General features: G+C 41.3%; 2 pseudogenes; both read right to left on the reverse strand.

Annotated features, from left to right (window-relative positions):
- Positions 1-4059: 4059 nt before the first annotated feature.
- Positions 4060-5865, reverse strand: LOC147439442 (uncharacterized; annotated as a pseudogene).
- A 14-nt stretch (positions 5866-5879) lies between these two features.
- LOC147439443 (uncharacterized) lies at positions 5880-8879 on the reverse strand (annotated as a pseudogene).
- Between the last annotated feature and the right edge of the window lie 3528 nt (positions 8880-12407).

Raw genomic sequence — 12407 nt, forward strand, 5'->3', positions numbered from 1 at the left:
GGCAACCTGAAAAAGAGCTCATCAAGGAGGCTAGTCTGGTGACGGGTGGCTATAGATTGTATGACATCTGCTAGCTTCCTGTATTGGGGAAGGTATTTTGAAGTGCACGGTTTCCATCAGATATACTTAAGCTGACTAGGCCATAAGTAGGTACAATCAAGTGCATAATAGAAATAGGTCAACAATTTTTTTTTTACTTGCTGCTTAAACCGTGCTCATATGGATGCAAAGTCCAAAGGTTTGCATGTTTACAGGTAGAATTCTTCCTTCAATTTCAAAGAGCCCATCCAGATGTGAAGATTGGTCAACGAACTCTCGAGAAACTGAAGCCATACTTTGTCCGCAAACTTAAGGATAGGTACACGTGCTGCTGCATAACACATGTCCATATGTCTTTTTTGAGAGATTCCTTAAACCAGATAAGGCAAGGTTCTCTTGGCTTGCATTCCGTCAGCTGTACTTGCCAATGTAAAATTTGTGGAGCCACCGACAAGTGCAATGCATGTGCTCAAAACTATAGCAGTATGACAGTACTATGGGAATTTGTTGTGTGTCCGAAGTCTGAAAGTTCTAGCCATCACAATAAAGAATGTTTAATGGGATAATAAAGTTCTAGCCAGTACTATGGGAATTTGTTGTGTGTCCGAAGTCTGAAAGTTCTAGCCATCACAATAAAGAATGTTTAATGGGATAATGCTCTATTTGTGGACCAGAAAAAATGCATGCATGCCCAAGGGAAGAATCACAGACAGGATGCATCGTGACAGTCAAGCTATTCGAGGATGTCAAAGTTGGACAAACAGATGCCGGGAAAAAGAAGAAGAGGAAAGTCCTTTCAATTAAGAAGATGAAGAACAAAGAGCTTCTGGTTTTGTTTAGGGATCACTTGAAGAAGTATATCCAACATAACTCTGTGTATAGATGGCAGGCTGAGCAATTCAAAGAGTGTCTTCTAGTTTTCCCAGAAACGGTGGTATTGTCTGTAGTGGACTTTGCAGAGAACTACACGTTCAAAGAGTAGAACGAGATTCAAACAATGCACTAGTACTCTGATCAGGTCACAATATTTGTCCACATCACCTATATCCGCGTTGCAGGAGTGGTCCAAAAATATTTTCACTTCTACATATCAGATGACAAGACTCATGATACTCTTTTTGTTCAACATTGTTTCATGCTACATCACCAATGGTTGCAACAACTTGGCCTAGCAGTCCAAGAACATTGGGTGTGGTCGGATGGTGCGGCCTCTCAATTTAAATCCAGGAGGCCTTTTTACTTTGTTGCTAGGTATGGAACTCTAATAAGGGCTCTTATGACATGGAATTTTTCAGGATCAGGTCATGGAAAAGGTGAGCATGATGGAGCAAGGGCTGTCATCAAACGTCATCTCACTCATGAGTAGTTGAAGCCAAATGGAGTAAAACTCCAGTGTGCACGAGAATTTGTAGCATTCTTGAGGGAGACCATGTCTACAGGCGCAGAGGCTTCTTATCCATCAAAGACCAGGCTAGTATCACGGGTGTTTTGGGAGATCAAGTTAGATGAGGTCGATCGAAGTCAGGCATGGGTTTGTAAGGCTGTCCCTAATACGCGGAGCATTCATTGCAAATCTGGTTATTCACTGACAAATGGGAGAGCTCTGAGAAGTAGGACACTATCATGCTTTTGTAGTGCATGTATGCACGGTCTTTGGAGGAGATGCTCCAATTTTGCGCATGTGGGGTCTTGGGAGTACGTTTTGATCGGAGCCCACGGATGACTTTGAGGCGGAGGAAGAAACAGACAATCCAGCCTATGAAGGGCATTATGATGCCCTAACAGATGTTCTGCATGTAGATGATAACTTTGCTATTGCTGCAAGTGCAGACAATGAAGAGCTTGTGGACTTCTATTTGTTGAAGTGCACGGGAGAGGAGTCATGCATCGAGTCTCCAATTATCGATGCTTGGGGTAATTATTGCCTGTGAGGATCTTATGTGGTCAAGGGAATTTGGTATGAGCAGCGATCTGGAAATCCACATGAATACAAGCTCTTGCACTCGAAGCACGAAGTTTATATGTTATCACACCTTGTGAGAGCTATCAAGTTTCCCATGGAGAGAATCGACCACAACTTGTTTATGATGTCCCCCGATGTATATGAGGCTGTTCACAACAGCATTCCCTTTGATACATAGGGACCTTAGAATTTCCAGTATATTCAATAAGTAAAGTATCCTTTGTTTCTTCCAAATTAAATGGTGCAAGGATATACTGCTATGTTGTTCTTGGGCTCTAATTCACAATAGGACGTCTGCTCTCTATTTTTGTACATGTAATGGTTCCTTCCTTTCACTTTGGAGGTTGATGTGGGTAGAGAAGTGTTTGCTCTGTAATGGTACCTTCCTTTCACTTGGGAGGTTGTTGTGGGTAGGGAAGTCTTCAGCTGATGGTTTAGGGTTGGAGGCACAAGGCCTCATCGTCAATGAACAAACAATAATCCAACCAAAATTCCAAAATCTCCTCTGAATCCTTAAACCTCAATTTAGCCAGAGCGGGTGATGACTAGGTGTGAACAAGTCAGGAACCTTGGTATTCAAAGCCATTGTAATATCCCACTTCTAACTAAAAAATAAATACTGCAAGGGGCACCCGACTTTCGAGCCAACCAGGTGTTGAGCGAGGAAACAAGTTTAAAGTATGTGTGTGCGAATGAGTCTAGGTATTAATTGAATGAATTACCGCTCTTTGAGACCATAGATGGGTTTTATGGTTCCATCAACGAAATTTGAATTCTTTTCTACAAGTCTGACATGGACAGATTTGGGTGAAAAGGATTCACAGACAATTGCCTTACAGGTGAGAAAAACTAGCATCCTCAAGTCATGGTCTCTCTCTCTCTCTCTCTCTCTCTCTCTCTCTCTCTCTCTCTCTCTCTCTCTCTCTCTCTCTCTTCGCAAAAAAGAAGGTGGGCAAAAACTGTAACATAAAACTACACCGTAACGGCTGAAAACACAAGGCTGAAAATCACCGAGGTAAAACCCTTGAAAAATTATATCACAGCAAAACCCCAAGGGGATGAGCCTCAGCCAGAACAAAAAATGCATAGGATTAGGATTAAGGATCCACAATAGGAGCTTTTGGTAAGCGGTAGGAAGAATGAACATCCAAGAAGAGGATTAAAGTCTTCAGCTGATGGTTCCCAGACCAAGGCACAAGGCCTCATCATCAAACTCCAACCGCGAATCAATTAAAAAATTGGAACTGTAAAACTAGCATCCTCTCTCTCCCCCCCTCCCTCTCTCTCTCTCTCTCTCTCTCTCTCTCTCTCTCTCTCTCTCTCTCTCTCTCTCTCTCTCTCTCTCTCTCTCTCTCTCTCTCTCTCTCTCCCCCTCCCTCCCTCCCTTTCATTTCTCTCTATCTCTCCCATGCACACAATCTTCTATTTCAAAATTGTCATGAGTATGAATCATGAGTCAGAGGGGGTAGCTACCATGAGACAACAGGTAGCTACCATGTAGAAATAGGTAGCTACCAGAAAGAAATAGATAGCTTCCACATAGAGCTACCATGTAGATAAAGCTAGCTACCATGCTAATACAAGATAGCTACCAGTCTGAGCAGCTAGCTACCATGTTGAAAATAGATAGCTACCACTAATAAGAAACTAGCTACCAATCTTAAACAGACAACTACCATGCAAAAATAAATAGCTACCAGTCAAGAATAGGCAGCTACCATGTAGAAAACAGAGCTAACATTCATAAACAGGCATCTACCATGCAGGAATAGACATCTACCATACAATAGGATTTATATTGGTGGCATTTGCAGGGAGGAGACAACACAGTTGACTAAGATTTAAAAATTTCAAATCAATTACAAATGACTTGAAGTACCGCGTATCATTTCCCAAAAAAATCACAAATGCCAAGAAGTATGAGATATCCATTTTAGTATGAAGCCAGTTACAGATTCAAGAAGGCTGATATAAATAGGTCAATGATACAAAAAGGGGTTATCAACTCCCATTGGCTGTTTACACAAGTACATAGGACCAAACCTAAACTTGGTCTCTTACGATCGAGTCGCTTTTCTCTGTGACCAATATTTGATAACATATTGGGAAACTTGGTCCTTCTCATTTGATATCATGTGCATCCTAACATACTGATCAGGATCTTGCACACAGTTCCACCCCTTTAGCCACGGCTATAGAGTGTTCGTGAGGTAGCGATCCTGTGATTCGTCATCCGGTTGAAATGTTGGACATATCATGGTTGTATCACTGTTGAGAATATTTTTGTACCGTGTATCATCCACCATAAGAATCGATGATACACTCCAATCTGGTCTCCTTTTTAAAAGCTATGGTAATCCCTTTACAAAAACTGGTTTTGCTTCGCCGCCTTGCAGCTCTTTGATATCAGTAAGTCTAAAAGGCAATTTGACGAAGTCAGTTTGGCAAAATTGCTCTTTCCAGATTCTGGGGTGCATCCTGCTCAAGCAACCCTTAAGTGTAATATTCATGTTTCTGTTAGTGCAGCTGGACCAGATGCAAAGGTGAAAGATTTCTGCACATTCACGAAGAAATTGAAGCACATCTGGCCTGATTATGCAAAAGGTGCCACGGTCAGTGCCTCCCTTGAACACTTTTCGATAGAGAAAATATTTGGTTCTTGGAGGGATCTCTAGATTGGGGTATCTTCTCAAGAGAACCCCATTCATGTCTAATACCAGGACTTTTTGAGCAGGACAGGTTGGAGGTGGCATACCCTCCATCAGTGGAGCAGTCACAATGCTAATTGGGAAAGGCATTAGAACATACTTTCACCTTTTTGTACAAGAACTTACATCTTGTTGTAACTTTGGCAAATGCACTTCTTTCGGAGGCTTTAGCTGCACATCTTGCCCTAGAGGGGAATATTTCTGAGCATCACCGACAGGGATGAAGTCTGGAGGGGCCGCTGGGTGCACATGCATGGATGCCCCGACAGTAGGATCCTGTGATTCATCATCAGACATTATACCACTCTTCATGTCAGTGCCTTCCTTTTCCAGGAAAAATAGCCAAAGATTGTATCAGCAGAAGCAGCTCCTTTGGTGTTTTTGCTGTGTTGGCAAAACCTGTGCGTCGTAAAGTAGACAAGATCTTCAAAACCCCTTTCAATCCTTGGGGAATTACCCATTTCCACCTGTTGTAGCCCAAGGGTTTGAGTTCCTCTAAACAAACATAACGCAAGAGTTAGAAAGTTGCAATATTAATTTTTTTAAAGAGAAAATGGGTCTCACCTCCAAACATTCTATTGTTACATTACGAAAAGATTGCGGTACAAAGAAGGATAGTGGTTTGATACAAAAAGGATGGTACAACCAAAAAGGCTCATGGAAGGGTTGGCTATAAAGCATCACTCATGGACACTAGGTAGAGTCTAAGCCAGGCATATTTTTACCCGTGTGTTTGCAACACCTTTTTTGAGGTTTTCTCCACTTACTGCAACGGTGTCCCCATCTACAACCACAGAATCCTTCTCTTTAGCACTCTCTGACTCTTTGGTTGCATCCAACCTTTCATTCTGGTCTCCCCTCGCCCCCCTGTAGGAGTAGTAACTATTAATAAACACCCTAATCAATCCATACAGATGCAAACATCTCAAAGACTACCCAGTTATACCTGAAGTCCCTTTGCGTTTTTTTTGCATTTCTTGCCGCTGCAAAAGCCTCTGCAATATTAGGGCTTTTTGAGGGAGATTTCTCTTGGTTCACCGGTATGGATGTCAAGGGTTTTCTAGGATACTGGCTCTTGAAGATCTCCACTTCTTCCCTGACAAGTGGTGATTCCGCAAGCATTTCATGCGCAATGGGGAGCACATCACCATCCATTAATTGGGTTTCCTCTATATCAGGTACATCTGTTTCTGAGGACCCAAGGAACTGTTGTTAACTTCTAGATTGCAATGTCTCTCTTCCTTATCGGAGAGAACACTAATCATAGCGCCCACTTTGACCTCTTTGGAGATCACTTCGGTGTTTAGATCACCCTTTTCAGCATCTGATCAATAGATAGGAAGCTTAGGAAACATTTATTGACAAAACCATACAAATATTGTACGAATGTCCCCGAAGAGAGGGTTACCAAAACTGTCATCTGATTTGGTTGAAAGGACCTGCACCTCACTTTTTTTCTTGGAGGTAGATTCTGTACAAGCATTAGTCAATTTAGGTTATGACAAGCTAACCATCAATGGATATAACCTTAAAGATTATGTCCCACCATGCTAGATACCATTGCATGAAAAAGGTAGCTATCCCCAGACTGGTAGCTACCACAATACTAGTGGGTAACAACACTGTGCTGGGTGGCTCAAACCATAGTAGCTACAATTTAGCCAGTACAACATTGGTGCCTAAATATTGAATGTAAGACACATGATCATGGAAATAAAGTGGTAGTCACCCCCTACCATAGCTACCACCTTTGGAGTAGTTAGCACATAAGTCACTAGCCACCTAGCCACCTACTATCCAGCCAGCAACCAAGTCAGCACTTGTGACTAGGCAGGTCTGACTTGGGTGGGGTGGACCACCACCTACCATAGGTACTACCCCCTTTGTAGAAGCTACCACATAGTCACTAGCCACCTAGTCACATACTACCCAACCAGCTAGCAAGTCAGCATTTGTGACTAGGTAGTGCTGAAGGGTGGCTACCTGTGACTAGGTAGTGTTGACTAGAGGTAGCCACCACTCAGCAATAGCTAGTCACTAGCTAGCTCTGAGTAGCTAGTGGTAGCTAGTCAGTAGCTAGCCATCTACCACCCAGCTAACTGCCACCTTGCAAGCTAAGACCTACCTAGTTAATATCTAGTCTAGAACACCTATACATGGTAACACCTAGCCAACCACATTGCTACCACACGTACAAGAGGTACCACAGTTCTCTTGGAGGGAAAATGCCAGCCATTAAGAAATAGGCACCATAGCTACTGTCTAACAAGGTGGCTACCCTTCATGTCACACTAGTAGATGTCTGCCCCAGTAAGCACCACTTTGGAAGATAGTACTTGTGGAGATGCAATTATAGTTAGATACCTTTGAGATCATGCTCATATGACACCTACAAGTATGCACAGGCCTGAAGATGTACTGGTAGTAGACTAATTCTACCACAAACACAACTATCTCTATGTTAGGTGCCTACCCATATGATACCTAGGAAGATGGTAATAACAATGCACATTCTCAGCCACATTCACAAATACCATATGTAAATGAGCAAAATGACCTACTTACCAAAGTTTAAGCATCTAGGAGATGTGTCGCCCCCGCTGTCTACAAACATTAATTCCTTGATATTATCTAGGATGAGACGACCACAACTTGCAGCCAAGCATTTTCCCTCTTTGCCAGCAAGGTTGGCAAAACAATGTATGTGGTAAGCATGTTTGTAGGGGAGTATGAATATCCCCAACGCCTCTTCCTCATACATGAGCAGGCCACATGCACTGCAGCTATCAAGCACCTGCAATATCTCATCATTAGGTGGTGTCACTTTGGGGGGTGGAACCTGCAAATGAAATCTCAATTTCCCTAGTAATCTCAAGTAACTCTACACTGCAGTCATCATCCTCTACCTCAGCTTGCAAGGTCTCTAGCGTCATTTTGAGCTTGAAGACCCGTGCCTTCTCCCTTTTCACATGAGCACTGTCCGCTGCAGATGATTGCAGCTCCCCCAATCGATGTTTGGCTTTAGCAAGCTGCGTTGTCACACTGTTAATGATTGACATTGCCCCCTCATTTTGATGCACATTTGCCTGCATGGAATCTCGTCTTTTACACGCTTCATGGTACTACATTAATGCCTTTTCTTGGCTGAGTGCCACAGCCATTCCAACATCATCAAGTTCACGAAGAGACAAATTTCCAAGCTTTGAAACTTTGGCCGCATTGTGCAAGCCAGAACCTCTGCTGGCATCCCCATCATCTACATTCGTAACCATGGTCATGCGCCACGAGCTCTGCGGTGCACTTGCGGAGTGGAACGCTACCCATCTCCGTTTCTTCAGTTGTAGCTTGCTAGATTCCATATTGGCTACAATGCTCTCAACAAAAGCTACCCAATTCACAACCCTCTCAAATGTTCATAGAGCAAACCCCTAGAAAATGCCTTTGTTACCTCCATACCATAGTTCCCAGGAGGCTCCTGTTACACCGAAGTGAACATGGAGTAGAATTTTCTCCAGAATTCCTTCTTAACAAACCGGCATTTGACTTTGCTGCCTCTCTTTGGCACCTCAGTAAACACTTGCAGCCAGTCTTCATCTGGAAAATCCTCCTCATTGAGGAGCCTAGGATCCTGTCCAGCACAATTAAGCTTGTACACCTCATGGGCCTCTGCTTTTGTCATGCAAAACTGGCTCTTCCTCTCAAAGTTGACATGAGGAGGCTGCCACCTAGACATTGGTGCAGGAGAAGCGGGGGTTCCGACATTTTGGTTTGATCGGGAATGACGAGCTTGCCTCTCCTCTACAACAGGTGTTGCATGAGTAGGATTTGGCCTTCTCTTCTTCACCCTGCGTGTGTCATGGTCCTCCCCCTCAGAAGTAGAGGATGCAACTCTTGTTTGGAGAAGCATGCACGACGTGCCTGGGTGGTGTCTTCCTCACCGGCTTGCTCTCCTTCTGCCTTGCTTCTTGCTCCTGAGACCTGTGCCTGTGTGCCTTCCTTTCTTTCCCCACCCGCTCCTTGATGTGCTGTGGAGAGGACTGAGCCCGTTTGGTGCATGATAGCCATGCCCCCAGCTCTCCGATCGCGGCTGTTACAAAGGGGCCCAAGCCACTCAACTCACTCTAAAAAAAAAGACACTAATATGTATATATTGAAAAAAAAACCCCCATGTTCTCAAATTCAGTACTACAAGTGACCTCCACCACTTACAAACTTAGGTAGTAACATGAAGTGGCTAGCCCCCAAAAATCAAGTAGCTAGTGTACCACCTTAGCATGCATATACCCTGTAACTAGATTAAAGCTAGGTAGATTGGATTTCGCTGATTTTTTTTGTCACCATATTCTATCCTAATCAGATAGAATGGTGACAAAAATCCAAAAGCTGGCTATAGAGAAAAGGCAAAAATTAGTACAAAAACAACCCGGTCTTAAAATTATCTTTATACATGGCATATGGGAATGAAGCCTCATTCTAGTATACAATGATAGTGATCCAATAAAGAATTGTATACTAGAATGAAGCCTCATTCTAGTATACAATGATAGTGATCCAATAAAGAATTACTTCCCAAGTGGTAGGAGCAAGTGTACTCTTGGATAGACAATAGCTTTAAGCCAAAAAAAATTCCAAGAAAAGATAGACTCCTCACCTGCATTCATCTAGTCTTGGATTTTACCTAGCTAAATCAGATTTTACATAAAGGACCAGTCTCCAAAAAATTCCCTAGTTGCTAGAACTAGACCTTTTTTGGCTAGACGGGTCAAGTATTGTGTTACATATTACCACAAGTAATCCATGACTTACTAACAAATTTTGTCTATTGCAGACCCTTGCTCTCTTGCAAGGCCTGTAACTATCTTCTGAGCCCCTCTCTGTGGCTAGTTCTCTTGTCCTTAGATGTATTGGGTTTGGATGCTTCTCAATTAATATATGATTTGGATCTAACTTCAAATAAAAAGCTATCTATCTTACACATGTTATCCTTTTATGATTGGGTCAAGATTCTGTCTACCTTGGACAAGGACTCCAAAGATGGGGTGAATATGATTTCCTAGTACATAGCCCAATTTCCTATAATTTCTATACAATATCAACAAGAGCTAGCCTTATTTTCGTCTTCTATAGCTGAATTATCTAATTTTTTGAAAAAATTATGTGGGCTCGATCCATCTTTTAACAATACCCCTGCTAGCCCAATTGTTCCTCAAACAGGTGGAATATTTTGCAAAGATAATGCAGCACTTGAGGATGTTAAGGAATTCCAAAACAATCTTTGCTCCCTAAGTGACTCTAACCTTTTAGAAATGGTACCCAAAGTATCCAAGGTTTTTTCTTTCCTACCTGTTAGATAGATTGAAATTGAATCCTTTCGTGTGAACCATCAGCTTTTGGCTCTACCTAACAAAGCTTTTCTAGAACCTATTCTTAGTGAAACCTCGGTGTATCTCGCTAATCTCCGTGCTGCCACAATTGAGGATTGTAGACTCAAAATTCTAAAAGAAGGTCAATTCTTGGACAAAAGAGAACTCTTTAAAGCCCCCTTTAACCTTAACATGATAGACCCTAAAAAAACTTTTTTGTGAATGTTTTAACTCATTATTTGGAAACCATGAGATGCTTGATAATGTTCTTATTGGTTGGAAGTATCAACAACCTATTAAGAATGTGATCTTCAATAATGATTTTTTACGACGCAACACTGTGCTTGATTGTTCTTGTGATAAATTTATCCCATATTGCAAAGATTTTGACACTTATGGATTGCATGTCTACACTTGTAATCTGGATCTTATTGAAAATACCACAATTTGGAAAATCCTTGCTAAGGGACTTAATCACATACCCACTAACCCATATCTAGCTTTAACAACTTTACTTAGCTGTTTAACTGACCTTGTTAGTACTCTTTGACTCGAGAAGACGGTCCTACTGGACTTAGTTGAATTGGTTGAAAAATGCTTTATTCAAAATATCTCACGTATACCTTTTCAATGGTTGTCTACTGAAAGCTCTTGGATCACACCACAACTTGCTGTTGATTTTCAAAAACTTTCATAGGATTAGTTTATTGTAGGATTTGATAAAAGCTCCAATTGTCCCACTCGTATATGCAAAAACTTGGCTTGGAATGGAGCTCACTCTTGGATTTCTGGGAAGGAATTCACACCACTTAATACATCTCCTTATGAGGTCACCTTAATATTTCAAAACAACTAGAAAATATGGGGTATTTTATTCAAAATACCAAGATTCCAGTACTTTTTCCCACCTATAAGTTACACAAGCATAAGTGTGTGTGTGTGTGTTTCTCTAGTCCTCTTGGCACTTTACAACATTTGTGTGTGTGTTTCTCTAGTCCTCTTGGCACTTTATAACATAGGGAGATACATCATGTTGGTATGCATGGATGGTAGTCCTTTCAGTATTCTCTAGATGCACCCTCTCTCTCTCTCTCTCTATCTATCTCTCTCTAACATGGAGGGAGGTCACTAGACTTAAACAATAGGATTTGTTTTAGTTGAATATGAGCAGGACACAACCTATACATGAGCTGGGTACAAAGATGACTACAAATAGAGAGAATCTTCTCCAACTTACAAAGGATGGGCTTTTATATAGGCCTACCTATATGGACACTCACTTTTCCCATGGATTATGATATGCTATTGGACAGATTTGAACATTGTCACATCAGTTGGATATTGAGTCTAGTAATATTGAGGCATTTCAAATGGAGTTGTGTTAGGGAGAGCTAAAGACATGTCAAAGTTGATGTTGCGGAAGTGTAGAGCATTGGGGAGAATACACTATAATAGCCTAAGTCTAGAATCACCAACATTCTCGCGGTTCAACAAAGGAAAATAGAAAGAGAAAAGTTTGCATGAGCAGTAATAGCAGTGGGAATGCATGGGATAATGGTTTATCAACAATAGGCATGGTAATAGTCATGCAAATATTTTCACAACTATTATCGTCCATATTACCGCGTTCATTATTGTGTATGTTGCCGCTATTATATGGCTTTTCAAAAATAAAGATGCTCATCTGGGCCACAATTTTGGGTGGCCCAAATGAACATCTTTATTTTTGACCTACATAAAACATATCAAATATCAATCACATTTTGAAAATTGTAAAAAATAAAAACTTTAAAATTTGAACTCACCCCTGACCTTTGTAAATTGAATCAAAAAAGAACAATACTCTTAAAAATTACAAATAAAGACAAATTTTAAAATGAGTTTTATATACAAAACATGAGAGATTTTTGTGCCACATTTGCACTTGTAGGACATAAACATGTCTATCTATCCTAGTCCTCTTCGTCATGCTCCTTGTCCTCGTCCACATGTATATACATTTGATCACTACGACTCTACACCAACCAAAAACAAATCGGATAAATCAATAACCCAAATTAATGATTCATACAATATTCATTGTCTACACTTATCGCTTACAAAAGATCTAACTACTAAGTCAAATTTCTCACGAAAGATATGATGGTTTTCTAACAACCATTGCCAAGTATCAAACTCTATGTGTCTTGATACTTAACCATCTCTCTAGTAGGATGGCTTAGAGTGATATTTTCCTAAGTTAACAATAAGCAAAAAAGATTCATATATCTTTCCAAGCCGCTTTGCCCCCTGAACCATAGTGTGCGGGATTTTTCTTGGCCCGAGATTTGCGCT

The sequence above is a fragment of the Adiantum capillus-veneris genome, chromosome 16 (genome assembly GCF_014529385.1).
Source record: "Adiantum capillus-veneris isolate H3 chromosome 16, ASM1452938v2, whole genome shotgun sequence".
Classification (NCBI taxonomy): Eukaryota; Viridiplantae; Streptophyta; class Polypodiopsida; order Polypodiales; family Pteridaceae; genus Adiantum; species Adiantum capillus-veneris.